The 26,482-nt window shown below is 46.0% G+C and overlaps 2 long non-coding RNA genes across 2 annotated transcripts; both read right to left on the minus strand.

Moving 5' to 3' along the window:
* Window positions 1–18,117: 18,117 nt before the first annotated feature.
* LOC127326072 (uncharacterized) lies at window positions 18,118–22,461 on the minus strand. The gene is made up of 4 exons (XR_011750661.1): window positions 20,800–22,461; window positions 20,431–20,708; window positions 19,699–19,783; window positions 18,118–18,366 (listed from the first exon to the last, which is right to left on the minus strand). It is a non-coding gene; the product is annotated as an uncharacterized lncRNA (long non-coding RNA).
* Window positions 22,462–23,739: 1,278 nt separating this feature from the next.
* Window positions 23,740–25,817, minus strand: LOC139834987 (uncharacterized). Its single transcript, XR_011750662.1, has 3 exons — window positions 24,987–25,817; window positions 24,618–24,895; window positions 23,740–23,971 (listed from the first exon to the last, which is right to left on the minus strand). It is a non-coding gene; the product is annotated as an uncharacterized lncRNA (long non-coding RNA).
* Between the last annotated feature and the right edge of the window lie 665 nt (window positions 25,818–26,482).

Genomic DNA, 26,482 nt, shown 5'->3' on the forward strand with positions numbered 1-26,482 from the left:
AGTGGACTGAAGAAGCTCGGGGGGCAGCTCACCCTGAAGGTTCTCTGCTCTGGAGAGCCAATTTTGTTGGGAATCGGCTGGCTCTGCTTTGTGATGTGAGGCCAATGGCGGCACGTTTGGCTGTTTCGCCACCTTTCTCGCCTTGACTGAGGCTCGGGGGGCAGCTTGCCACGAAAGGTCCTTTGCTATAAGGAGCCGATTTTGTTGAAATCGGCTGACTCTATGTCTCAGCTTTTGAGGGATAGTTGTTGTGGAAAAGGCGAAGCAGGAGCCTGTCCCGCAGATGTGTCATCTCCAGCCTCTGGGTTGAGTTAGCAATGGATAACCTTACGCTCAGTGACTACGGATTGGGCCTGTTCGGTTGAAAGATCGGGGATCCGAATTTGAGCAAGGTTCGCAGGTTATCGGTACGTTGCCATCAGCTTACTGAGCGGTAATCAAGTTAACAATCGGCCAAATCAGTGCGATAAGAAGTCGGCTAGATCAAGTTAAGGGAGATTCCTCATTAATATTGGGATCTCTTACAATAAAGAGCCGACCGCTCAAAGAAGAACAAAAGGAGAGCCGATTGCTCAAAGGACTACTGATCCTACATAGCTACTCCTCGCTAGCATCGTCGTCGGCGTCACCATCGGCGCTATTGCCGGAGAAGTCCTCGCCGCTGCTGCCCCAGCCGGCGGCTGGAGCTTCCTCCTCCTCCTCGTCATCGTCATCGTCCTCGCTATCCGCCCAACTGCGGAAGCGCTTCGTCGGCGGGTACCCAGCAGAGGAGGAGGAATCATCTTCCTCCTCCTCCTCTTCTCCTTCCTCGTCATCATCGTCGTCTTCGCTGTCCGCCCACATGCGGGAGCGCTTCTTCGACGGGAGCCTGGCGGAGGGGGAGGCCTTGGTCTTCTCTACTTCTCCTTCAGTCTTCCCCTTGTCAGAGGAGATGGGGTTCGCCCCGGAGTGGAGGTTGCCCTCTTTCTTGTTCTTCGGCGACGATTGGAGGGAGAGGCCTGAGGCAGAGGAGGAAGAGGAAGACATGGCTGCAGGGGGAGAGGGTTTTTGGCACTGGTAGACAGAGCAAGGGGATGGAGTGGTGAACCGTTTGGCGCAGATAAATAAAGGGAAGCCTGGTGGAAATTTAACGCCATTACAGTTTCCAAGGAGGTGATGCCAGAGCTATCAAATTTTGCAGAGAAGCTGAGAAGATAGGGCATAATGATGACGGATGCTGCAACGACTCTGCTCTGCCATGACATGACCCTTCGAAGGAAAAACAGAGTGGTTTTGGAATTATCATTGCCAAAACCAGGGGGCATGTGTTATCACCAGATTTTGGCCAAATCAGGAGGTGGGCCGTAAGAGAGATGGGCTTGGAAGATTACACGTGGAAGAGCTCTGAAGCGGCCTTGTGCGAAGAGTTTGGGCTAGATTGCCCGTGTATCTTTAATTATAGTAGATTGCATCTTAGATTAAAAGTTAGAGTTTTTATCGTGCACGGTGGGGATTATTCCCACGTTAGAAAGTCCCTTGGACTATAAATATGTATCTAGGGTTTATGGAATAAACAACAACACACGTTCAACCAAATAAATCAATCTCGGCGCATCGCCAACTCCTTCGTCTCGAGGGTTTCTATCCGGTAAGCGACATGCTGCCTAGATCGCATCTTGCGATCTAGGCAGCACAAGCTCCACGTTGTTCATGCGTTGCTCGTACTGAAGCCTTGTTGATGGCGAGCAACGTAGTTATCATAGATGTGTTAGGGTTAGCATAGTTCTTCGCGTAACATGCTAGCGTAGTGCAACCCTTGCATATCTAGCCGCCCTCACACCTATCTTAGGTGTGGGGGCGGCACCCCGCTTGATCATTATTTAGTAGATCTGATCCGTTACGATTGCTCCTTGTTCTACAAGGATTAGTTTAATATCTGCAATAGTTAGGCCTTACAAAGGGGGGGAGGATCCAGCGGCACGTAGGGTGTCGTTCGCAAGTCCTAAACAGGATGTTCCGGGGATCAACTTCGTGTTGGTTTTTAGGCCTTGTTTAGGATCGGCTTACGATCACCGTGCGTGGCCGCGAGGCCCAACCTGGAGTAGGATGATCCGATTATGCGGTGAAAACCCTAAATCGTCGTAGATCTCATTAGCTTTATCTTGATCAAGCAGGACCACCATATATTCGTGCACCCCGTACGAATCATGGGTGGATCGGCTCCTTGAGCCGATTCACAGGATAACCTGAGAGCCGATCGAGGCTCGTATTTAATGTTTACGTGTATGCCATGCAGGAAACTAAGCGAGGCATCTCCATCACCTTCCTGACCAGGTATAGGTCAGGTGGCACGCCCTTGCACTCAGCATCGGACGTGTGACCAGAAGTGCTTTGCGGGCCGTCGCTCGGAGGGACCTCAGCCAGCCGCAGCTCTAGGTTGTTCCCGGCTCTACAGTGTTGACCGTCGCTGCCCCGCCGGTGGGTTTTGGCAGTCAACAGGCGGTCTATGTACTTTGTCGTAATGCCCAATTAAATCTCACTATACTCATCATAATATGTATGTGCATGGTCATGCCCTCTTTATTTGTCAATTGCCCAATTGTAATTTGTTCACCCAACATGCTGTTTGTCTTATGGGAGAGACACCTCTAGTGAACTGTGGACCCCGGTCCAATTCTCTTTACTAAAATACCACCCATCGCTTGTAATCTTTGTTCTCTTGTTTTTCGCAAACAATCATCTTCCACACAATACGGTTAATCCTTTGTTACAGCAAGCCGGTGAGATTGACAACCTCACTGTTTCGTTGGGACAAAGTACTTTGGTTGTGTTGTGCAGGTTCCACGTTGGCGCCGGAATCCCTGGTGTTGCGCCGCACTACATCCCGCCGCCATCAACCTTCAACGTGCTTCTTGGCTCCTCCTGGTTCGATAAACCTTGGTTTCTTTCTGAGGGAAAACTTGCTGCTGTGCGCATCATACCTTCCTCTTGGGGTTCCCAACGAACGTGTGAGTTACACGCCATCAATGGGATGAACTTCCGGATGGTTTCCTCAAGAACTCAGCCAAAGGCAAAGATAGAAGAAGAAACACACAAGGAAGAACTCTGCTCTAGATCTTTCTCTTCATTGATCTCAACAGGATACATGTTTGTGCATACATGGTTTCTCTAGTGATTGATCATCCCGCGATAGGGAGTGCCCCCTCTCCTTATATAGGGGAGAGGGTGGCTTACAGGGGAAGAAACCCTAATGGCATCTTTGACTAGACAAACTACTTTACAAAGTTACTTTAATCATAGATGACACCGGGGTCTTCTTTAATCAGGGGGGCTGACTGAAGGAGATATGCCCTAGAGGCAATAATAAAGTGGTTATTATTTATATCTTTATGTTTATGATAAATGTTTATATATCATGCTATAATTGTATTAACCGAAACATTAGTACATGTGTGATATGTAGACAAACAAAGAAGTCCCTAGTATGCCTCTTAACTAGCTTGTTGATTAATGGATGATTAGTTTCATAATCATGAACATTGGATGTTATTAATAACAAGGTTATATCATTGTATAAATGATGTAATGGACACACCCAATTAAGCGTAGCATAAGATCTCGTCATTAAGTTATTTGCTATAAGCTTTCGATACATAGTTACCTAGTCCTTATGACCATGAGATCATGTAAATCACTTATACCGGAAAGGTACTTTGATTACACCAAACGCCACTGCGTAAATGGGTGGTTATAAAGGTGGGATTAAGTATCCGGAAAGTATGAGTTGAGGCATATGGATCAACAGTGGGATTTGTCCATCCCGATGACGGATAGATATACTCTGGGCCCTCTCGGTGGAATGTCGTCTAATGTCTTGCAAGCATATGAATGAGTTCATAAGAGACCACATACCACGGTACGAGTAAAGAGTACTTGTCAGGAGACGAGGTTGAACAAGGTATAGAGTGATACCGAAGATCAAACCTCGGACAAGTAAAATATCGCGTGACAAAGGGAATTGGTATCGTATGTGAATGGTTCATTCGATCACTAAAGTCATCGTTGAATATGTGGGAGCCATTATGGATCTCCAGATCCCGCTATTGGTTATTGGTCGGAGTGAGTACTCAACCATGTCCGCATAGTTCACGAACCGTAGGGTGACACACTTAAAGTTGGATGTTGAAATGGTAGAACTTGAATATGGAATGGAGTTCGAATATTTGTTCGGAGTCCCGGATGAGATCCCGGACATCACGAGGAGTTCCGGAATGGTCCGGAGAATAAGATTCATATATAGGAAGTCATATTCCAAGTTTGGAAATGATCCGGTGCATTTATGGCAGGTTCTAGAAGGTTCTAGAAAAGTCCGGAAGAAATCACCATGGAAAGTAGAGTCCCGGAGGGACTCCACTTTGCATGACCAGCCAACCCTAAAGGGGAGGAGTCCAAGGTGGACTCCCCTAGGGTGGCCGGCCAACCCCCCTCATGGAAGGGGGGAATCCCACCCCAAGTGGGATTCCCACCTTGGGTAGGTTTCCCTACATATGGGAGGTTTCATTGTTGGGGTCTTATTCGAAGACTTGGATACCAACACTTGGGGATTTCCACCTATATAATGAGGAGGAGAGGGAGGGGGCTGCCCACTCTTGGCCGCACCACCTAGGGCTGCCCTTGGCCGGCGCCCTAGCCTCCCCCTCTCTCCACAAACCCTAGCGGTCTCTCTCCTCCACCACATCCCGCACGCTTAAGCGAAGCTCCGCCGGATTTCTCCACCACCACCGACACCACGCCGTCGTGCTGTCGGATTCAAGAGGAGCTACTACTTCCTCTGCCCGCTGGAACGGGGAGGTGGACGTCGTCTTCATCAACAACCAAACGTGTGACCGAGTACGGAGGTGCTGCCCGTTCGTGGCGCCGGAACCGATCGTGATCAAGATCTTCTACGCGCTTTTGCAAGCGGCAAGTGATCGTCTACCGCAGCAACAAGAGCCTCATCTTGTAGGCTTTGGAATCTCTTCAAGGGTGAGACTCGATACCCCCTCGTTGCTACCGTCTTCTAGATTGCATCTTGGCTTGGATTGCGTGTTCGCCGTAGGAAATTTTTTGTTTTCTATGCTACGAATCCCTACAGTGGTATCAGAGCCGTGTCTATGCATAGATGGTTGCACGAGTAGAACACAATGGTTTTGTGGGCGTTGATGCTCTTGTTATCTTTAGTTTGAGTACTTTGCATCTTTGTGGCATAGTGGGATGAAGCGGCTCGGACTAACTTTACATGACCGCGTTCATGAGACTTGTTCCTCGTTCGACATGCAACTTGTATTGCATAAGAGGCTTTGCGGGTGTCTGTCTCTCCTACTATAGTGAAGATTCAATTTACTCTTCTATTGACAGCACTAGTATCACCGTTGTGGTTCATGTTCGTAGGTAGATTAGATCTTACTCGAAAACCCTAAACCATGTAAAATATGCAAACCAAATTAGAGACGTCTAACTTGTTTTTGCAGGGTTTGGTGATGTGATATGGCCATAATGAGATGATGAATATGTATGAGATGATCATTATTGTATTGTGGCAACCGGCAGGAGCCTTATGGTTGTCTTTAAATTTCATGTTGAGTAGTATTTCAAAGTAGTTGTAATAGTTGCTACATGAGGTGAACAACCATGAAGACGGCGCCATGAACCTTGACGCTACGCCGACGATGATGGAGATCATTCCCGTTGATGATGGAGATCATGTCCGTGCTTTGGAGATGAAGATCGAAGGCGCAAAGACTAAAGGGCCATATCATATCACATATGAATTGCATGTGATGTTAATCCTTTATGCATCTTATTTTGCTTAGAACGCGACGGTAGCATTATAAGATGATCCCTCACATTAATATCAAGATAATAAAGTGTTCTCCCCTCGTATGCACCGTTGCATTGTTTGACGTTTTGAAGCATCTCGTGATGATCGGGTGTGATAAACTCAACATACAACGGGTGTAAGCCATGTTGCACACGCGGAATACTTGGGTTTGCTTGACGAGCCTAGCATGTACAGACATGGCCTCGGGACAACGGAAACCGAAAGGTTGAACACGAGTCATATGGATGATATGATCAACATGTTGATGTTCACCATTGAAGCTACATCATCTCACGTGATGATCGGTTTTGGTGTAGTGGATTTGGATCGTGTACCACTTAATAACTATGAGGGATGTTGTATTAAGTGGGAGTTCATTAGTAATTAGATTAAAACATGAACTAATTATCATAAACATAGTCTGAGTAGTATTTTGAATTAATTTTGTAGTATTGGCATCTGTTTTTCTACCATGCGCTAGTCTTGTTATTGAGATAGAAATACTGTTAAAATCTGACAAGAAACTTTACGGATTGGTACCGTATTGTTAAAGAATCAAGAATTGATTAAGTCCTATTGCAAACTTTTAGTAAACCTCACATTGTTGATTCAAAGAGCTATGGTTTCAATTAGTACCTAAAGTTATCTTGTCTCCGTGAAACTTGAAGTTCAAATCTGTTTGAAAAGTAAGGAGCTGAAAATTTAGTTTTCAGAAATAATCAAGGTATGAGATATATGTGATATCTAAGACCTTATTGCAAGATGATAGAATATATTTTGGTGAGACTACATAAACTCATAAGTTTTATGGGAATGTACGAAGGTTGAAGACGCAAGGCGTCCCAATCCTCCAACTATTGGGGCACTAACGATATTCGTATATCCATGAAGTGATTGTCCTTAGTATGCACCGTTGCTAAGACTCGTCGTTTCGAAGCATCACGTGATGATCGGGTGTTATAGATTCTACGTGTGCTTACAACGGGTGCAAGCCAGATTTGCACATGCGAATACTAAGGTTAAACTTTACGAGTCTAGCATGTACAGACATGGTCTCAAAAAGTCGTCATGATATGATGGTTAAAATTATGAGTGAAATTGTTCATCATATTAAAAGGTTATTAATAGTGAAATCCGGAACACTTGTCATATGATGATCAACTTCAAAGTAAGAACCTCAAGGTTATTGGTATTTGACCAACAAACCTAGAAGTTATTGATGTTGAAGTGTTTTTCTGAATAATGAGGAAAGCTAAAAGAGAAACTGCAAAAAAAATATTTTGGCAGAAAGAAAGAAAAGACTAGAAAGTCTAGCTCAGGTGTATATAAATGATATACATGTTATGGTTGTATTTCTAGTTAAGTCACACTATAAAATTCTTGGGTATTAGTACTATATTGGTTGGTATGAAGTGTCATACAAAACAACACAATACAAGAATACAATGGCCTAAGTGACTGACAAGGAATATGATAGGAATACACGTCTGGAACAAAATAAAGTGTTATTATGTTCGTCGTTGGCATTCTATCTAGTCCTTAGAATTTATAATAAAGAACTTAATAATTGTTATTTTGCTCTGGTCAAATGAAAACAATGAGTTGTTCAAATTATGACATTACTCCATGTACGATGGATAAGTTATTATAAATCTTAATGGTGAAACACACATACATAACACTGACGCTAAAATGCCATAAGGCAAATGATTTGAATTCCACGTATTTGTGGAACTGCCATTTAGGTCATGTTAGAAAGGAACGCATGAAGGAACTCCATGCAAATGGATTTTGGAGTCATTTGATTTTGAATCATTTGGCGCTTGCAAATCTTTTCTAAAGAGAATGATTAAAATACTGTTCATAGGCCAAGAGTTGAACGGGCAACTAACTTAGTGAAAAATACATGATGATGTATGTGGTTCACTGGGCATAGTTGTGTGCGGGAGATTCTTCTACTTCATGAAAACTTTCAACAATGAATTGAGTATATATATGTGGATATATTCAATAAGGAAGAAGTTTGAAACATTTGAATGGATTCAAATAAATTTCAGCATGAAGTGGAAATCATCGTAATAGAAAAGTCAAATATCTATGATTGGATCATGGTGAAAATATTTGAATTACGAGTTTTAGCGAACATCTAAGAGAGTCATGAAATTGTTCTACAACTCACATTTCTTGGAGCATCATAATGATGATATAGTATCCGAGAGATGTATCCAAGCCTTGTTGGATTAATGATGAGATAAAATATTATGACGCCATTATATTTTTGTGGATTATGTTTTAGTGACTACCGTTTTTACACTGAATAGAGCATCATCATGATCCGTAGAAATGACACCATACGAGTTATGGCATGGGTATAAACCCTAATAGTCCTTTCTTTAAATTTTGGTCTGAAAGTTAACAACCAAAATCGGATGAATGTCTTTGTTGGTTATCCCAAAGAATTGATTGGGAATTCTTTCCACTATGAAGTAAACGACAAAAGTGTTTGTTAATGTTACTTGCTTATTTCCAAGAAATTGTTTTCTAGTGAAGTATTTGAGTGGGAGGACAATATAAATTGATAAGGTTTATGAAACTGAGCATAATGATCAGAGTAGCACAACATCGGAATTGGTTTCGGAAGCGGCCACAACGATCATGGCTCCCATGACTACAAAGTGTTTTAGCTATGGAGATCGAAGTGCATATTGAACCTTGTAGGTATGGTTTACTTTGTGATCAAATAAATGATTTGTGAACAAAGGATTGATTTTGAACAATGATAAACCAACTACAAACAAAGAAGTTATGATGGGCCCTAACTCCGTTAAAATGGCTATATGCCATGAAATCCAAGATAGATAAATACTTTTTGAAAGTAAATGGATCTATAAAATTGATGGACTTGGATGGAATATCCTTAAAGAAGCTCGATTTGTCGAAAAATTGTTTACGACAAAGTTCAAAAAGTTGACTACGATAAGATTAGATCTTCCGTAGCAATGCTTATAGTCTATGTGGATTATTCTAGTAATCACTACATATTTCTTTTATGAGATATGCTAGTAGGATGGCAAAATACATTACTTATCAGAAGTATGTATTAAAAGGTATATACAAGATACAACCAAGAGTTTTGCTGGTCCGTGGAATACTAGATAGGTATACAAACTTCAATTTGATGAAGTAAGTATAGCGGAGTTTGAATCTTCACTGGATGAAATAGTCAAAGAGTTTTTTGATTTCATCAGAGACGATGAAGAGGCTTGCATTTGCAAGAAATTAAGTGGGAGCGCTGAGACATATTTATAATACTTATGTAGAAGACATATAGTTGGTTATAAATAATGTAATTACATAATTGATTAAAAGGTTTCATTGAAAAATTAACTTCAATGAAAGTGATATGGACTGAAACAAATTTTGTGTCAAGATCTATGAAGATAGATTGAAACACATAATATGTTCAAGTCAAAGTACATAGAATGGATATTGAAATAGCTCAATATAGAAATATTAAGAAAATGTTCTTGTCATGTGAAGGTTTAACAATACTTAAGTGTATCTGACACTCAATGAGTTAAAACACATGAGTGATTATAGATCACGAATAATATGTACACAATCAGATATCATGTGCTATAAAGTGTTATGAGCATTTACCAGAATGATTCATATGATGATCATTGGGAGACAGTAAGAATATCCTTGAGTACTTTAGAAGAACTAAGGATATATATATATATATTTTTGTATGAAGAAATGACAAATAAATCGCTGTAAGGTGTTACACCGATATTGGTTTTGTCACATATAAAATATAATTTCAATCTCAAATTAGACTAAGTGTTGTTTAAAAGGTAGCACAATGAGCTAGAAGTTGTCTATGCTAGATTTAGAAGAGTTCTAAATATTGTGACGGATTCTACAAAAGAAGGCAGAGTATGTCATTATTTTGACAATGACAAAGGATGTTAAATCAAGAGGTTCTTTGAGAACTTGGTGTAGTTCCGACAGAGTCAGAACTTTGAAGCTATATTGTGTGTGACAATATTAGTGACATATTTCAGACAGCGGAATTAAGGTTCCACCAGAAGATCAAACATATTTAAAGCCAACTCATTTGGAAATGAGTGATGCGTTGAGACGCAAATGAATTACAAAATACATACGTTTCTGAGCGTGTCAGATCCGATGACTAAAAACCTCTCCCGTGAGCAATACATGATAAAGCACCAGAAGGCCAAGGTGTTATATCTTTACAAATGTAAACTAGATTATTGACTCTAGTGCAAGTGGGAGACTGAAGGAGATATGCCCTAGAGGCAATAATAAAGTGGTTATTATTTATATCTTTATGTTTATGATAAATGTTTATATATCATGCTATAATTGTATTAACCGAAACATTAGTACATGTGTGATATGTAGACAAACAAAGAAGTCCCTAGTATGCCTCTTAACTAGCTTGTTGATTAATGGATGATTAGTTTCATAATCATGAACATTGGATGTTATTAATAACAAGGTTATATCATTGTATAAATGATGTAATGGACACACCCAATTAAGCGTAGCATAAGATCTCGTCATTAAGTTATTTGCTATAAGCTTTCGATACATAGTTACCTAGTCCTTATGACCATGAGATCATGTAAATCACTTATACCGGAAAGGTACTTTGATTACACCAAACGCCACTGCGTAAATGGGTGGTTATAAAGGTGGGATTAAGTATCCGGAAAGTATGAGTTGAGGCATATGGATCAACAGTGGGATTTGTCCATCCCGATGACGGATAGATATACTCTGGGCCCTCTCGGTGGAATGTCGTCTAATGTCTTGCAAGCATATGAATGAGTTCATAAGAGACCACATACCACGGTACGAGTAAAGAGTACTTGTCAGGAGACGAGGTTGAACAAGGTATAGAGTGATACCGAAGATCAAACCTCGGACAAGTAAAATATCGCGTGACAAAGGGAATTGGTATCGTATGTGAATGGTTCATTCGATCACTAAAGTCATCGTTGAATATGTGGGAGCCATTATGGATCTCCAGATCCCGCTATTGGTTATTGGTCGGAGTGAGTACTCAACCATGTCCGCATAGTTCACGAACCGTAGGGTGACACACTTAAAGTTGGATGTTGAAATGGTAGAACTTGAATATGGAATGGAGTTCGAATATTTGTTCGGAGTCCGGATGAGATCCGGACATCACGAGGAGTTAGGAATGGTCCGGAGAATAAGATTCATATATAGGAAGTCATATTCCAAGTTTGGAAATGATCCTGCATTTATGGCAGGTTCTAGAAGGTTCTAGAAAAGTGGAAGAAATCACCATGGAAAGTAGAGTCCCGGAGGGACTCCACTTTGCATGACCAGCCAACCCTAAAGGGAGGAGTCCAAGGTGGACTCCCCTAGGGTGGCCGCCAACCCCTCATGGAAGGGGGGAATCCCACCCCAAGTGGGATTCCCACCTTGGGTAGGTTTCCCTACATATGGGAGGTTTCATTGTTGGGGTCTTATTCGAAGACTTGGATACCAACACTTGGGGATTTCCACCTATATAATGAGGAGGAGAGGGAGGGGGCTGCCCACTCTTGGCCGCACCACCTAGGGCTGCCCTTGGCCGGCGCCCTAGCCTCCCCCTCTCTCCACAAACCCTAGCGGTCTCTCTCCTCCACCACATCCCGCACGCTTAAGCGAAGCTCCGCCGGATTTCTCCACCACCACCGACACCACGCCGTCGTGCTGTCGGATTCAAGAGGAGCTACTACTTCCTCTGCCCGCTGGAACGGGGAGGTGGACGTCGTCTTCATCAACAACCAAACGTGTGACCGAGTACGGAGGTGCTGCCCGTTCGTGGCGCCGGAACCGATCGTGATCAAGATCTTCTACGCGCTTTTGCAAGCGGCAAGTGATCGTCTACCGCAGCAACAAGAGCCTCATCTTGTAGGCTTTGGAATCTCTTCAAGGGTGAGACTCGATACCCCCTCGTTGCTACCGTCTTCTAGATTGCATCTTGGCTTGGATTGCGTGTTCGCCGTAGGAAATTTTTTGTTTTCTATGCTACGAATCCATACACTGACGTCCTCCGGCTTCTTTCAGTGTCATCTTCCTCTTTGGCGCCAGGGCTTCGTTTAAAGTTACTTTTCTTAGCTCATCTTTGTCCTCTAGCTCTGAAGAGAATTTTTGACCAGTCTTGCCGACGTGCTACAGGACACTTCTTACCGGTAGCCCGGTGTCTTCTTTACCTGGTTCCGGTATACCCCTCTTAGGGATACCGGCTTAGCTTTACTTAGCCAAACGCTCAACTTTGTGCTCCGGTATAAACATTAAACCGGTATCTTGATGGCTCAAACCATTCGGTTTGGCATGCCTTTGGCATACCGGGGGTCATCTCCCCAACACCGCCTTTCCTTCTTGAAGGGCGTCGGGCGTACACCTCCCCCTCTCTCCTCCTCGTGTTGGGGAAAACCCTAGGAGCCATCCGGGCAGCGTCGTCATCATCGCATTACTTCTTGAAGGTGTTGCTTGATACGCAGCGCTTCGGAGTGCTAGGAGCGTGGTGGGAATTATCCGTAGGGTGCGGCGGTTGAGCGACATCTTTGTTTTCGTCGATCCGATGTTGTTGAATTTTTTCTCTCTTTTCTTTCTCTTTGTTTTCTTTTAGGCATGCTTGTGCTAAGGCCCCAACAGTTGTACCGTGTGGTTGCTATATTAATATAGCTGGTCGAAAGCCTATTTCGAGGAGGAGACAGAGTAGCTAGTTTTTTTTAATAGGAACGATTGATTGATCGGGTTTGGGCCATGCATCGTAGTACCTGACCAGCTAGTACTATTTTGATTGTTCGGTTTCTAAACCACGTGAACATAGCCGAGTTAGAACAACACAGTTTCATCTCTGCCTTTCATTAAAGAAGCAGGTCTAACTCTACACCCATGACGCGCACCACGGCGCCAGCTCCCCGTTCCCACCCGACATCAGACTCTCAGCACCGTTGCTTCCTTCTTTTTTGAGGGGAGCACCGCTGCTTTTTTTTTGACGTGGGAGCACCGCTGCTTTCGATAGCGGGAGGCGCCTCAGCAGAGTAGAGCCATACCCATGACTTGAGTAAAGAGGAAAACGTTTCAGAGTTTTGTTGGGCCTCGGCTCATATGTACTCGCGCGAACGGTGGAAAGCCACGACGTGAAAATTTCAAAAACCTCCCAAAAACTTCATTTTAGAGTGACTAAGAAGGATGCAGGCTTCCCTTTTCATTTTCATGTTTTAATCTTGTTTAAATCATGGTCAAACCTAGGATTTGACCAAGATTCAAATATATGGGCATGAAATAAAAAAAAACAGAAAAATGAAAAACCGAAGCACATAGTCTTCTTATGTCATATAGTTAGCATTAAAGTTGATAAACAAGGTTTAGACATATTCAAACCAGAGAAATCATGTATCTATCCCCTAACCCGAAACTCGGTCTTATGAAGTCTAGCATGAAGAGAAGTCGTTTTGGGTTTCAAATGTTTAAGCCAAAAGCCCCTTTTAAAACATTTCAAAATTATTCAAATTTGGTTCAAATTTGAAAGACATGCAAGTTATAGCACACATAGTGCATACATTTTCACACATACTGCACTAGATGCTAACCCTATAGTTTGAGGCCATTTGGATGAGGTCGAAAAAATTCTTGGATTAGAATCGTGTTGTTCGAACCCCGTAGTTGGATTTTTTTGAACCTTGATCTGTAGTACTGGGCAAAACCCTAATTTTACCTATTTAATTATTGATTCGTATATGGATTTTTCTACAGTACCTTTTTATTGTTACTATGCAGCACATGTTTGTTTGCCCGTCGAGTGAAACTCGGAGGAAGAGCGATCACTCGGAAGGAGAGAAGAAGGGAGAGCATTATGGTGTCTCTCATTTTTCGAGTGATGATGTTGACTATTGTGCAGGGTTTGTCAGTGAGCAGGAGGTGTGAGCGAGCGAGCGAGCGAGTCGAGCGAGGCCGAGAATGAGAGAGATTTGTTTTTTTGTGAGAGGGACAACCGAAGGATCCTGAAGGACCCAGAGACTTCCAATACGCATCCTGATGCGTCTTCTCTTGACAAAGATGATGGCTGGTAGTTTGCGTACCTATTGTTTAAATCATGGTCAAACCTAGGATTTGAGCAAGATTCAAATGGGCAGAAAATTAAAAACATTCAGAAAAATGAAAAACCAAAGAACATAGTCTTCTTATGTCATATAGTAAGCATATTCAAGTTGCTAAACAAGGTTTGAACATATTCAAACCATACAAATCATGAATCATATCTACCCTAACCCTAAACTCTGTCTTATGAAGTCAAGCATAAAGAGAAGTGGTTTTGGGTTTCAAACATGGAAATTTCAAAAACCTCCGAAAAACTTCATTTTAGAGTGACTAAGAAGGATACAAGATTCCCTTTTCATTTGAATGGATCGTAGCGAACAAGAGGGGGGTGAATGGTTGCTACGTCAAGTTTTAAGCTTTTTCAATTTTAGTGCAACAGAAGGTAAAGGTGATTGCTTTAGTGGTGTTGGTGATCCTACAATGATCCTAGAACAAGTGCAACAAGCAAAGGAACAACACAAGATAGTAAGAGTAAGGAGCGGGACAACCGGAGGGCGCGAAGACGAGGCGAGGTTTGTTTCCCGCAGTTCCTCTCACAAAAGAGAGTACGTCTGCGATGAGGAGGTGCTAGCCTCACACAAGAGGCTAGACGGCCACACCACGAAGGAAGGCCTCACCTTCTTCCTTGAGAGAGCTCCACGAAGGTGCTCCCCCTTCTCCACTAAGGCACCGGTCGAGGAGGTGATTCCTTCACAAGGTTGGGGCGAGCTCCACACCATAAGGAGGCTCCCAACAACCCATGGAGGTAGTATAACACCAAGCTAGCCTCCATGGATGCACTTCCTCCAATGTCCCACAATAGGAACCCTAACACCAAGATCCACTAAGGAATAGCAAGTATTGGTGAAATCTCTCTTGGTAGAACTATAGATCGGGGTCTCCTCCACCATTCCTCAAAATTTAGGCAAGATTGGTTGGATGGTTGGGGAGATCCTCAAGGATTAAGCTCAGCGCCTCAGCAAAGTAGAGCCATACCCATGACTTGAGTAAAGAGGAAAACGTTTCAGAGTTTTGTTGGGCCTCGGCCCATATGTACTCGCGCGAACGGTGGAAAGCCACGACGTACACGTACGAACAACGGTTAGCAATTTAATAGTTAAGAAGATAAGATATTTGATGTCGAGCTTCTGTATTTATAGTGTTAGTCAATGGATGGCAGTCTTGCTGGCGGAAGGCAGCGGGGGGATCGAAACTGCCAGCCTTGCCCACGGGATCAAAGTCGCCGGAAACCACCCTCCACGCCTGTGGGATCGGATGCCACTGCTTCTTCTCCACCGACCCATTGTCGTTATTGTGAGAAATAGTCTTATTGGTCTGCACTTTTGGGACCTAAACATTTGGAGATATGTGTATACCAGTTGCACCGCATATTCAGCTGTTATTCTAGTTTCAACTTCAGTTAACAGGTTATGGTTTAGTTTTAGATGTCAAATTCAGTTTCGTCGATTAGCAGTTCAATCATCTTCTGAATATGTGGGGAATATATTAATATTAAAAGATACCAGTTACATCCAGCCTCTGCAACAACGCCCCACCCTAATGGCAGTACGGATGCACACATCCCAAAAAGAGTAAAGAAAACTAAGAAATAAAATCCCGCTACAGTCTTCTAGACCTAGCAACAGCAATACAACCACCACCGTGACAACACATGAAGTACAGACTCTCCAAAAGCGACGCCTCCAAGAAGGAAACAGTGCACCAGCGCCGTCGTCGCTCGACCAAAGGTATTAGGATTTCATCCTGAAGATAGTCCCTATTCTCAAAAAAATGCCTCCAACAAGAATATTGCCAGGCACAACCAGTTAAGGCCAGACCTTGGGTTTTCACCCTGAGAGGTAAGACTCTGAACTTCCCCTGTGCTGCCGCCCCCACATGCATACCACTGCTGCAAGCCCGGAACGCCAAGAAGATCCCTCAACATCACGTTGACTCGAACCTCATTTAGCCAGTCCACCAATCCGGCTTTCATGATATTCCTTCTTCCGACTTCAGCATGGACCAAAAAGTCACCTGATGTCAACACAGAATATAGCTTTGCGGTGCTCCCTCCGCAACCAGTAGTAGGAAAAGCCTCATCAGTGGCGCACCAAAAAATGATTCTGGGGCGCATGGGCAGGTGCGCCACACTTTCTGTGGCGCACCTGCCTATGCGCCATAGAAAATCTTATTTCTGTGGCGCACCGACGGTGGTGCGCCACAGATTTTTTTTAAATTCAAAAAAATGGCGGCCAGATCTAGATCTAGATCTGGGGCCGCCGAATTTTTTTTTTTGAAATTTCGCTGGAAGGTAGCCGGAGGTGGGTGGTTGGGTGGGTGGGTGGGTGAAGGAGGAGGACGGCCGGTGGAGGAGGAGGAGGAGGAGGAGGAGGAGGTGGTGGTGGTGGTGGTGGTGGAGGAGGTGATGGAGGTGGTGATGGAGGTGGTGGTGGAGGTGGTGGTGGAGGTGGTGGTGGTGGAGGAAGAGGAGGTGGTGGTGGTAGAGGAGGAGGAGGTGGTCGTCGGAGGAGGAGGAGGAGAAGGTGGTCGTCACCGGAGTAGGAGGCCGACCCCGGAGGTGGTGGTGGTGGAGAGGAGGAGGAGGCCGGCCGGAGGAGGAGGTGGTGGTGGTGGTGGTGGTGGTGGAGGAGGAGGAGAAGTGGAGGAGAAGTTTGCATCCAAAGAGGAGAAGTGAGGAGAAGTGGATGAGTAGTGAGGAGAAGTGGAGGAGGGCGGCAGAAAATTCAAATTTTGGACGTTAATTATGTGGCGCATGGGCACTAGGTGCGCCACAGAATTTTTTTCTTTTTTTGTATTTTGCAGCAAAAAAAACTTTAACTGGCCGTAACTTTTTTCTCTTTTTTAATTTGGAGATTCTAAAAATTGTCCAACCGGGCAAGCCCGGGTGAAATCGGATGTAGAATTTTCGTGGGATCATTTTGATATATTATGCGTCTTTTTTCGAGTTCGTATGCAGCCAAAAATCCAGTTTGATGATTTCCCCACACAATTTTGCAAAAAAAGTCGAAATTTATGTTTGTTAATTTTCAGTGGTAAAAGATGACATAACACATGGGCATCTTGATGGATTTTTTTTTTTGAATTTCTATCTATTTCTTTCATTTTTTACTAGAGGTAAAAAAGGCGATTCAAGGGGGGGTGGAGTTGTGTGGGGAGCCAAAAAACCTCCTGTGGCGCATGGAACTCATGCGCGCCACAGAAATGTGTAGTTTCTGTGGCGCACCATCCCACGTGCACCACAGAAAGTCTTAATTCAGTGGCGCACCAGGACCAGTGCGCCACAGAATGTCTTATTTCTGTGGCGCACGTGGTCCTGTGCGCCACAGAAATAGTGAAACCAATGGTTGGGGCTGGCCCCACCAAGTTTCTGTGGCGCATGGATTGTTGATGCGCCACAAAATTAAGCTATTTCTGTGGCGCACCGTGTCTGGTGCGCCACAAAACAAATTTATGTGGCGCATTTTTAGGTGGTGCGCCACAGAAATAAGATCCACCTATAAGGCTTTTCCTACTAGTGAACCAAACGGTCGGAATAAAAACATGGGTGCGCGCGACCTAATACCACCCGATCCTGCAAACTGCAGGCAAAATATGCACTGATCCATTCGCCAGCGGAGCTTTCCGGAACTCATCTCTCCAGCCAGATCAAAGCAAACTGACCTCTGGTAGATCTTCATCTTCGCTTGCGAGAAACCCGAGGACCGCCACCAAAAACAAAGCAAGACCACCGCTGAACCGTTACCGGGGGCGGAGGCCGCCACCGCTCCAACGAATCCTCCATGGCTACCGACGGAGAGCATCAGGCCCCGGCCAAGTAGCCGTGCCGCCTGGCTTCCTCCACTGGTGCATCATCGCCTCCCATGGAACGCCACCGTGGAAAACTTCTCCTCCCCCTCGTCGTTCGACGGAAGGGGCGCCGCCACCGCCGCCGTGGCCGAGGCCGGGGCCGGGGCTGTGGCCGGGCCGGGGCCGGGGCCGGGGCCGGGGTGTGACGCCCCGGAACCGGTACCATGAGGATTCCAGCGATCCCGCCAAAATCCACACGATATCGATTCTGAGACGCCCTCCGACACGACGTGCGCGAAGAATCACACACGTGATGCCAGAGGAATTAACACAAGCGGTAACATTACAGCAGGATTACAATAGAGCCCACAAGATACATATATTACAACAACGACTCCAACGAGTCAAGATACAAATATACAATACAAAGATCCAAATCATACAGAAGATCGAATACGTCCGAGTACGGACAAGATACAAATTGGACTAAGAGTCCTGAAGATAACCAGTGGCGTCCATAACCCTGCCCAGGCCAAGCCGGAAGGGTAACCTCGCTAACGTCGTCTTCATCGAACATCTCTTCATACCTGCCCGGTTATATCCCGTAGAAGCAGCAATAAGTACGGGTTCGTACTTAACAAGACTTCAAGACGTATAAGCATTCGTCAACCAGTCGTCCTTTGTACTTGAGGCACGCAGGGGACTTAGATGACGCAAGAGGAACGTCATAGGCAATATGGTGGGGTTAAGCGGCAACGCGCAAGCACTAAAAACCTATAGAGACACTCTACAACATTCGTCTAAGCAGAGAAGGTGAGAGAGCGCATAAGGTAACAGATAAAATACTACACAGACATAACCCAGCCGATTACACATATCCCCTTCAACCATTGCGAAGAGGCAATGTAAAAGGCACTCAACGGTGGACAAGTTTTATTGGGTAACGGTTGTAGTAAGGCTATATTACTACGCAAGTTATTATCAGATTATTAGCAACAAGATAACGGTGTAAGTTGTTCTATGATCAAGCTATACAATTCCAAGTCGTCCATAACCGTGGACACGGCTTATCGATAAGATGTACACCCTGCAGGGGTTGCCCAAATGTAACCATACGCATGCTCGACCCGCTTCTTACAGGCGATGTCTCACAACAAGACCGTTCCCAGTTCAACAAGAAAGTCTAGGGGGGCCACCCGCCTAAGCTACCCGTAACGAAGTCCGGCCGTACTCCGAAGCGGACTCAGAGGTTTGCGCCGGCGGCTAGGCGTGCGAACCACACGCTTCGCTAAACGTCCCGCAAGGTACAGTACAGAAGTAAACACCCGAAGGCAACAGTAATAAACACCCGAAGGCAACAGTAAGTAAAACATGGCATACATGGCATAGGCAAATAAAACCAAGGTTGTGGCCCCCTTTTCAACTGACTTGAGAAAAGGTAATGGGTGAGGGGGGGTCCCAATAATCGTCCCCACGCATGGGTAGAGCGCTCAATCTCGGAACAGATAACAAGAACTCGGGTCCTAGGGGACATTAGCAAGTCAAAGTTCCGATGCTTTCGCAAAGGGGCTCACAGATGCCTCTGCTTACAATTTTAGTTGTTAACAATTAAGTAAAGCATGTGTATCTCCAACAACTGATATAGCATGTGACAACCTCCCAACAACCCAACATATCCCGATAAGATAACAGTAACGGTAACGAGGTAAAACAGCACTAGCATGCACTACGACTCGCAAGGCAGACCCGATAACCAAACAATAGCTGTAGGTGGTTGGTGGAGTCAATATAGGCTGCTTGAGGTAACAAGTGGAAGGGACACGTGACAAGAACGCAACTTAAGGATAGCATGAGGGAGAAGGCAAAATAAAATAGGTGAGCGACTTCTGCAGAGGCAGAAGTATAGGGGAAATGCTTGCCTGTTAAAGCTTGTCGAGGGACATCCGGAGAACTCGTCGTATCTCACATCACCACTTCGTGATCCTATCCGGGAAGAAGCAAATGCTGGACAAACAACGGGTGCAAGTCTTACTACTACGGCAAAAGAATCAGCATGATCATGATATAATATGCATGGCATGGCAGACATGATGCGATGCAACTTATCCAAATTAAGCGGGATCGGAACCCGGACAACAAATTACAGTTGAAGTTGCAAGTCTACCGGCAAATTTAAGTGTTGGTTAGCATGGCATAGCATGGCAAGGGTGAGCTATTTCAATATTAAACGGAGCGAGGAATCCCTAATTGGAGTACCAAAATACTCCGCATATTATGTGAGGTGAATATGCACGACTATCAACGAGCGACATGATGCGAGATGCAAACAGATGAATGGATGGCATAATCATGTCCAGCACATTTTTCTGATCAATTTTCATATATAAAACATTTTCATTAGATTTACCATTCAAAAGTTATTAACATATTAGGTTTTTGTTAATTAAAATAGAATTACAGATTTGTTTAAATAAGAAAAGGGTTCAGTTTTAATTTCGAAACAGGGGGGAGGACCCCGGGTTGATTACAAAACATGGCAGGGGGGTTATCGTGTAAAGGCGCACAGCCAGGGACCACGGGTTGATGAAGAAAACGTTCCAGGGGGCTAGATGCGAAAAGTCCAGATCTGGATCTGGGGAAAAGATTCTCACCGAGCGGGTTTTCTACCCAGACGCTGACGGGTGGGCCAGGTGCCACGCAGGCGTGCCGACGTGGCGAACCATGCGAGGCGCGCGCGGAAGGTGCTCGACTGGAACGATGCCGTGCGCGTTCCAGAGGACGTGGTCACCGCGGCGGCCGTGACGCGCGCGGGCGATGTGGAGGCCCCCAGGATGCGCGCGTGAGGGCGTCGCGCTCGCCTCGTCGGCGCAGACCCAGGGGAGGCGGCGCCACCAGGAAGAGGTCGTCGAAAGGCGGCGGCGGTGAGGAACTGCGGCGGACGGAGGGAAGGTCAACGTCGGGAGGCAGAACCAGGGGACGAAGGTGAAGAGCAGGGGTACTGAGAGGTAGAGGGGGGTCACCAGGGTCACGTTGGTGAGGTCGAGGTTGCCGGGGAGGGGCCGCGATGGCCGGAATCGAGGAAGAAGCGCGGCGGCCGAGGGAGGGGAACGGCGAGCGCCCGCTCGACCGAGGGCCTCCCGTCCCGATTGCTTGCAGGAGGAGGTGCGCGGCGTCGAGGCGGTCCTTTTGGTGGCGTCGACGAGGCGCGGGGCAGTCCGTAGCGGCGGCGCCATGGTGAAGCTGCTCACGGTGGCGATGGGGATTTTTCTCCGTGTTGTGGTTTCGTGGAGAAGGGGAAAGAAGTGGAGGGAGGAGGCGTGGGGAGGAAGGGGTCTCAGCGCGAGACGATAAGAAGGGGCAGGTGAAGCCAGGCTGGTGGAGGGGGACCTCGGTGGTGGACAGCGACGGGGGGAGGAGGGTCACGCACCTCTCGTGAGGAAGAAACGAGAAGGGGACTTGGTCTCCGCCGAATCGGTACGGAACGGAAAAGAAGAGCTAGTGGGCTGGGCCAGAAGGGGAGAAGGAAGGATGGGCCGCTCGGGCCAGGAGGAAAAAAATAAAAAGAGAGGGTAAGGGGAAGAGTTGGGCCTGGTTAGGGTAGGTTTTAGTTTTTCTCTTATGTTTTTATTTTAAAACTGTTTGAATTTGGGGCAAAGGTGAGAGCAAGATTCAAAATTAGTTTTTCAACTAATACTTTAATTTGTAACCAAAACAAAACAACATTTTATTCTAAAATTATTTGTTGCACAACTTAGTTGTAAAGTAAAGAATATGAGAGGGGGTTAGGGTTTTATTTAAATTAAAGGACAAAGGGGTTTTATAAGAATAGTTTTATTTTGCTAAAAACATTGATGAGATGATGCTTATGCCATGATGATGCATAAAACAAAAAGAGCAAACAAATCTATTAGGGGTACTACCCGGGGCCGTTACAATCGACACCACTAACAAGGAACCTCGCCCCGAGGTTCCACCTCAAGGTACGGGGGAGAGAGGTGAACTATCGGATCTTCAGGCGACGTGTCGGTCTCCTCGACACCACTAACAAGAGTTCTTGCTCCATGCTGGTCGGGCGACACCACTAACAAGAAGTCGTTGTTCCGCTGTTGATGATGCGCTTCTGTCGGTATCCTCCGAGGATCGGACCTATTAGGTGTGGGGCAAAGATCGTCCAACCCGCGTCGGAACCTAAGACTCAGAGAAACTCAGATAAGAGAGAAGATTCAAAACTCGCATAGATAAGAGGAGAAAGAATAGAGGTAAGGAGAAAAATCAGAGCTAATCAGAACTATCCAACGAATTTTAGAAAATAGGTTTTGACACTAACGTCCGTTGGCAAGGTTATCCTAGAGGCTGGACTAGTGGGGTACCGTCAACCTGGGCTCTGATACCAACTTGTGACGCCCCGGAACCGGTACCATGAGGATTCCAGCGATCCCGCCAAAATCCACACGATATCGATTCTGAGACGCCCTCCGACACGACGTGCGCGAAGAATCACACACGTGATGCCAGAGGAATTAACACAAGCGGTAACATTACAGCAGGATTACAATAGAGCCCACAAGATACATATATTACAACAACGACTCCAACGAGTCAAGATACAAATATACAATACAAAGATCCAAATCATACAGAAGATCGAATACGTCCGAGTACGGACAAGATACAAATTGGACTAAGAGTCCACGAAGATAACCAGTGGCGTCCATAACCCCGCCAGGCCAAGCGGAAGGGTAACCTCGCTAACGTCGTCTTCATCGAACATCTCTTCATACCGCCGGTTATATCCCGTAGAAGCGACAATAAGTACGGGTTCGTACTTAACAAGACTTCAAGACGTATAAGCATTCGTCAACGATCGTCCTTTGTACTTGAGGCACGCGGGGACTTAGATGACGCAAGAGGAACGTCATAGGCAATATGGTGGGGTTAAGCGGCAACGCGCAAGCACTAAAAACCTATAGAGACACTCTACAACATTCGTCTAAGCGAGAGAAGGTGAGAGCGCATAAGGTAACGAGATAAAATACTACACGGACATAACTTGACCGATTACACATATCCCCTTCAACCATTGCGAAGAGGCAATGTAAAAGGCACTCAACGGTGGACAAGTTTTATTGGGTAACGGTTGTAGTAAGGCTATATTACTACGCAAGTTATTATCAGATTATTAGCAACAAGATAACGGTGTAAGTTGTTCTATGATCAAGCTATACAATTCCAAGTCGTCCATAACCGTGGACACGGCTTATCGATAAGATGTACACCTGCGGGGGTTGCCCAAATGTAACCATACGCATGCTCGACCCGCTTCTTACGGGCGATGTCTCACAACAAGACCGTTCCAGTTCAACAAGAAAGTCTAGGGGGCCACCCGCCTAAGCTACATGTGAACGAAGTCCGGCCGTACTGCGGACTCGAGAGGTTTGCTTGGCGTGCTAGGCGTGCGAACCACACGCTTCGCTAAACGTCCCGCAAGGTACAGTACAGAAGTAAACACCCGAAGGCAACAGTAATAAACACCCGAAGGCAACAGTAAGTAAAACATGGCATACATGGCATAGGCAAATAAAACCAAGGTTGTGGCCCCCTTTTCAACTGACTTGAGAAAAGGTAATGGGTGAGGGGGGGTCCCAATAATCGTCCCCACGCATGGGTAGAGCGCTCAATCTCGGAACAGATAACAAGAACTCGGGTCCTAGGGGACATTAGCAAGTCAAAGTTCCGATGCTTTCGCAAAGGGGCTCACAGATGCCTCTGCTTACAATTTTAGTTGTTAACAATTAAGTAAAGCATGTGTATCTCCAACAACTGATATAGCATGTGACAACCTCCCAACAACCCAACATATCCCGATAAGATAACAAGAATCTTGATAACGAGGTAAAACAGCACTAGCATGCACTACGACTCGCAAGGCGGGGCAGATAACCAAACAATAATTTGTAGGTGGTTGGTGGAGTCAATATAGGCTGCTTGAGGTAACAAGTGGAAGGGACACGTGACAAGAACGCAACTTAAGGATAGCATGAGGGAGAAGGCAAAATAAAATAGGTGAGCGACTTCTGCAGAGGCAGAAGTATAGGGGAAATGCTTGCCTGTTAAAGCTTGTCGAGGGACATCCGGAGAACTCGTCGTATCTCACATCACCACTTCGTGATCCTATCCGGGAAGAAGCAAATGCTGGACAAACAACGGGTGCAAGTCTTACTACTACGGCAAAAGAATCAGCATGATCATGATATAATATGCATGGCATGGCAGACATGATGCGATGCAACTTATCCAAATTAAGCGGGATCGGAACAGGACAACAAATTACAGTTGAAGTTGCAAGTCTACCGGCAAATTTAAGTGTTGGTTAGCATGGCATAGCATGGCAAGGGTGAGCTATTTCAATATTAAACGGAGCGAGGAATCCCTAATTGGAGTACCAAAATACTCCGCATATTATGTGAGGTGAATATGCACGACTATCAACGAGCGACATGATGCGAGATGCAAACAGATGAATGGATGGCATAATCATGTCCAGCACATTTTTCTGATCAATTTTCATATATAAAACATTTTCATTAGATTTACCATTCAAAAGTTATTAACATATTAGGTTTTTGTTAATTAAAATAGAATTACAGATTTGTTTAAATAAGAAAAGGGTTCAGTTTTAATTTCGAAACAGGGGGGAGGACCCCGGGTTGATTACAAAACATGGCAGGGGGGTTATCGTGTAAAGGCGCACAGCCAGGGACCACGGGTTGATGAAGAAAACGTTCCAGGGGGCTAGATGCGAAAAGTCCAGATCTGGATCTGGGGAAAAGATTCTCACCGAGCGGGTTTTCTACCCAGACGCTGACGGGTGGGCCAGGTGCCACGCAGGCGTGCCGACGTGGCGAACCATGCGAGGCGCGCGCGGAAGGTGCTCGACTGGAACGATGCCGTGCGCGTTCCAGAGGACGTGGTCACCGCGGCGGCCGTGACGCGCGCGGGCGATGTGGAGGCCCCCAGGATGCGCGCGTGAGGGCGTCGCGCTCGCCTCGTCGGCGCAGACCCAGGGGAGGCGGCGCCACCAGGAAGAGGTCGTCGAAAGGCGGCGGCGGTGAGGAACTGCGGCGGACGGAGGGAAGGTCAACGTCGGGAGGCAGAACCAGGGGACGAAGGTGAAGAGCAGGGGTACTGAGAGGTAGAGGGGGGTCACCAGGGTCACGTTGGTGAGGTCGAGGTTGCCGGGGAGGGGCCGCGATGGCCGGAATCGAGGAAGAAGCGCGGCGGCCGAGGGAGGGGAACGGCGAGCGCCCGCTCGACCGAGGGCCTCCCGTCCCGATTGCTTGCAGGAGGAGGTGCGCGGCGTCGAGGCGGTCCTTTTGGTGGCGTCGACGAGGCGCGGGGCAGTCCGTAGCGGCGGCGCCATGGTGAAGCTGCTCACGGTGGCGATGGGGATTTTTCTCCGTGTTGTGGTTTCGTGGAGAAGGGGAAAGAAGTGGAGGGAGGAGGCGTGGGGAGGAAGGGGTCTCAGCGCGAGACGATAAGAAGGGGCAGGTGAAGCCAGGCTGGTGGAGGGGGACCTCGGTGGTGGACAGCGACGGGGGGAGGAGGGTCACGCACCTCTCGTGAGGAAGAAACGAGAAGGGGACTTGGTCTCCGCCGAATCGGTACGGAACGGAAAAGAAGAGCTAGTGGGCTGGGCCAGAAGGGGAGAAGGAAGGATGGGCCGCTCGGGCCAGGAGGAAAAAAATAAAAAGAGAGGGTAAGGGGAAGAGTTGGGCCTGGTTAGGGTAGGTTTTAGTTTTTCTCTTATGTTTTTATTTTAAAACTGTTTGAATTTGGGGCAAAGGTGAGAGCAAGATTCAAAATTAGTTTTTCAACTAATACTTTAATTTGTAACCAAAACAAAACAACATTTTATTCTAAAATTATTTGTTGCACAACTTAGTTGTAAAGTAAAGAATATGAGAGGGGGTTAGGGTTTTATTTAAATTAAAGGACAAAGGGGTTTTATAAGAATAGTTTTATTTTGCTAAAAACATTGATGAGATGATGCTTATGCCATGATGATGCATAAAACAAAAAGAGCAAACAAATCTATTAGGGGTACTACCCGGGGCCGTTACACGGGGCCGAGGCCGGCAGCAGCGGCGGCTGAGGTGCGGCGGTCCGGGGGAGGCTGCTCAGAGCGGGACGGGTAGATCCTCCTCCGCCGCCCGGGAGGGGGGCGGGAGAGGAGGAGGCGGCGGCTAGGTTAGGAGGAGGAGGAGGAGCAGGTGCCCTTCAAATTGTTGGCAGCTATTTGAGTAGGTGTTCTGAGTAGCTGTTTTGTACTGGCACATAAAGATTTATTTGATGATGCTAACAAGCACACATCTCTGAATTTACATAAAGTACTTACTCTCAAGTTTAAACTGATGTGTAGGTAGTGAAGTTAAACTTCACAACGCATCGACATGTCCGGTGAGAGGCACTACCCCGGTGGAGATCTTCTAGCACAGTGAGCCATTTGGCATCCAGAGGAGGGGCACATGCTGCTTTCCCGTACCCAGTGTCTGCACGCGCTGGAGATCAGGTATCGTGGGTGTGCGCTAATGGCGACAGATTGACGGCAATGGTGCTGGCGACGAAACAGGGAGCGTTTGAAGATTCGGTTTTTACTCTGTGACTTGTATTCAGTTTTGATTGGATTTACCAAATGGATTTCTG

The sequence above is a fragment of the Lolium perenne genome, chromosome 1 (assembly GCF_019359855.2).
Source record: "Lolium perenne isolate Kyuss_39 chromosome 1, Kyuss_2.0, whole genome shotgun sequence".
Taxonomy (NCBI): Eukaryota; Viridiplantae; Streptophyta; class Magnoliopsida; order Poales; family Poaceae; genus Lolium; species Lolium perenne.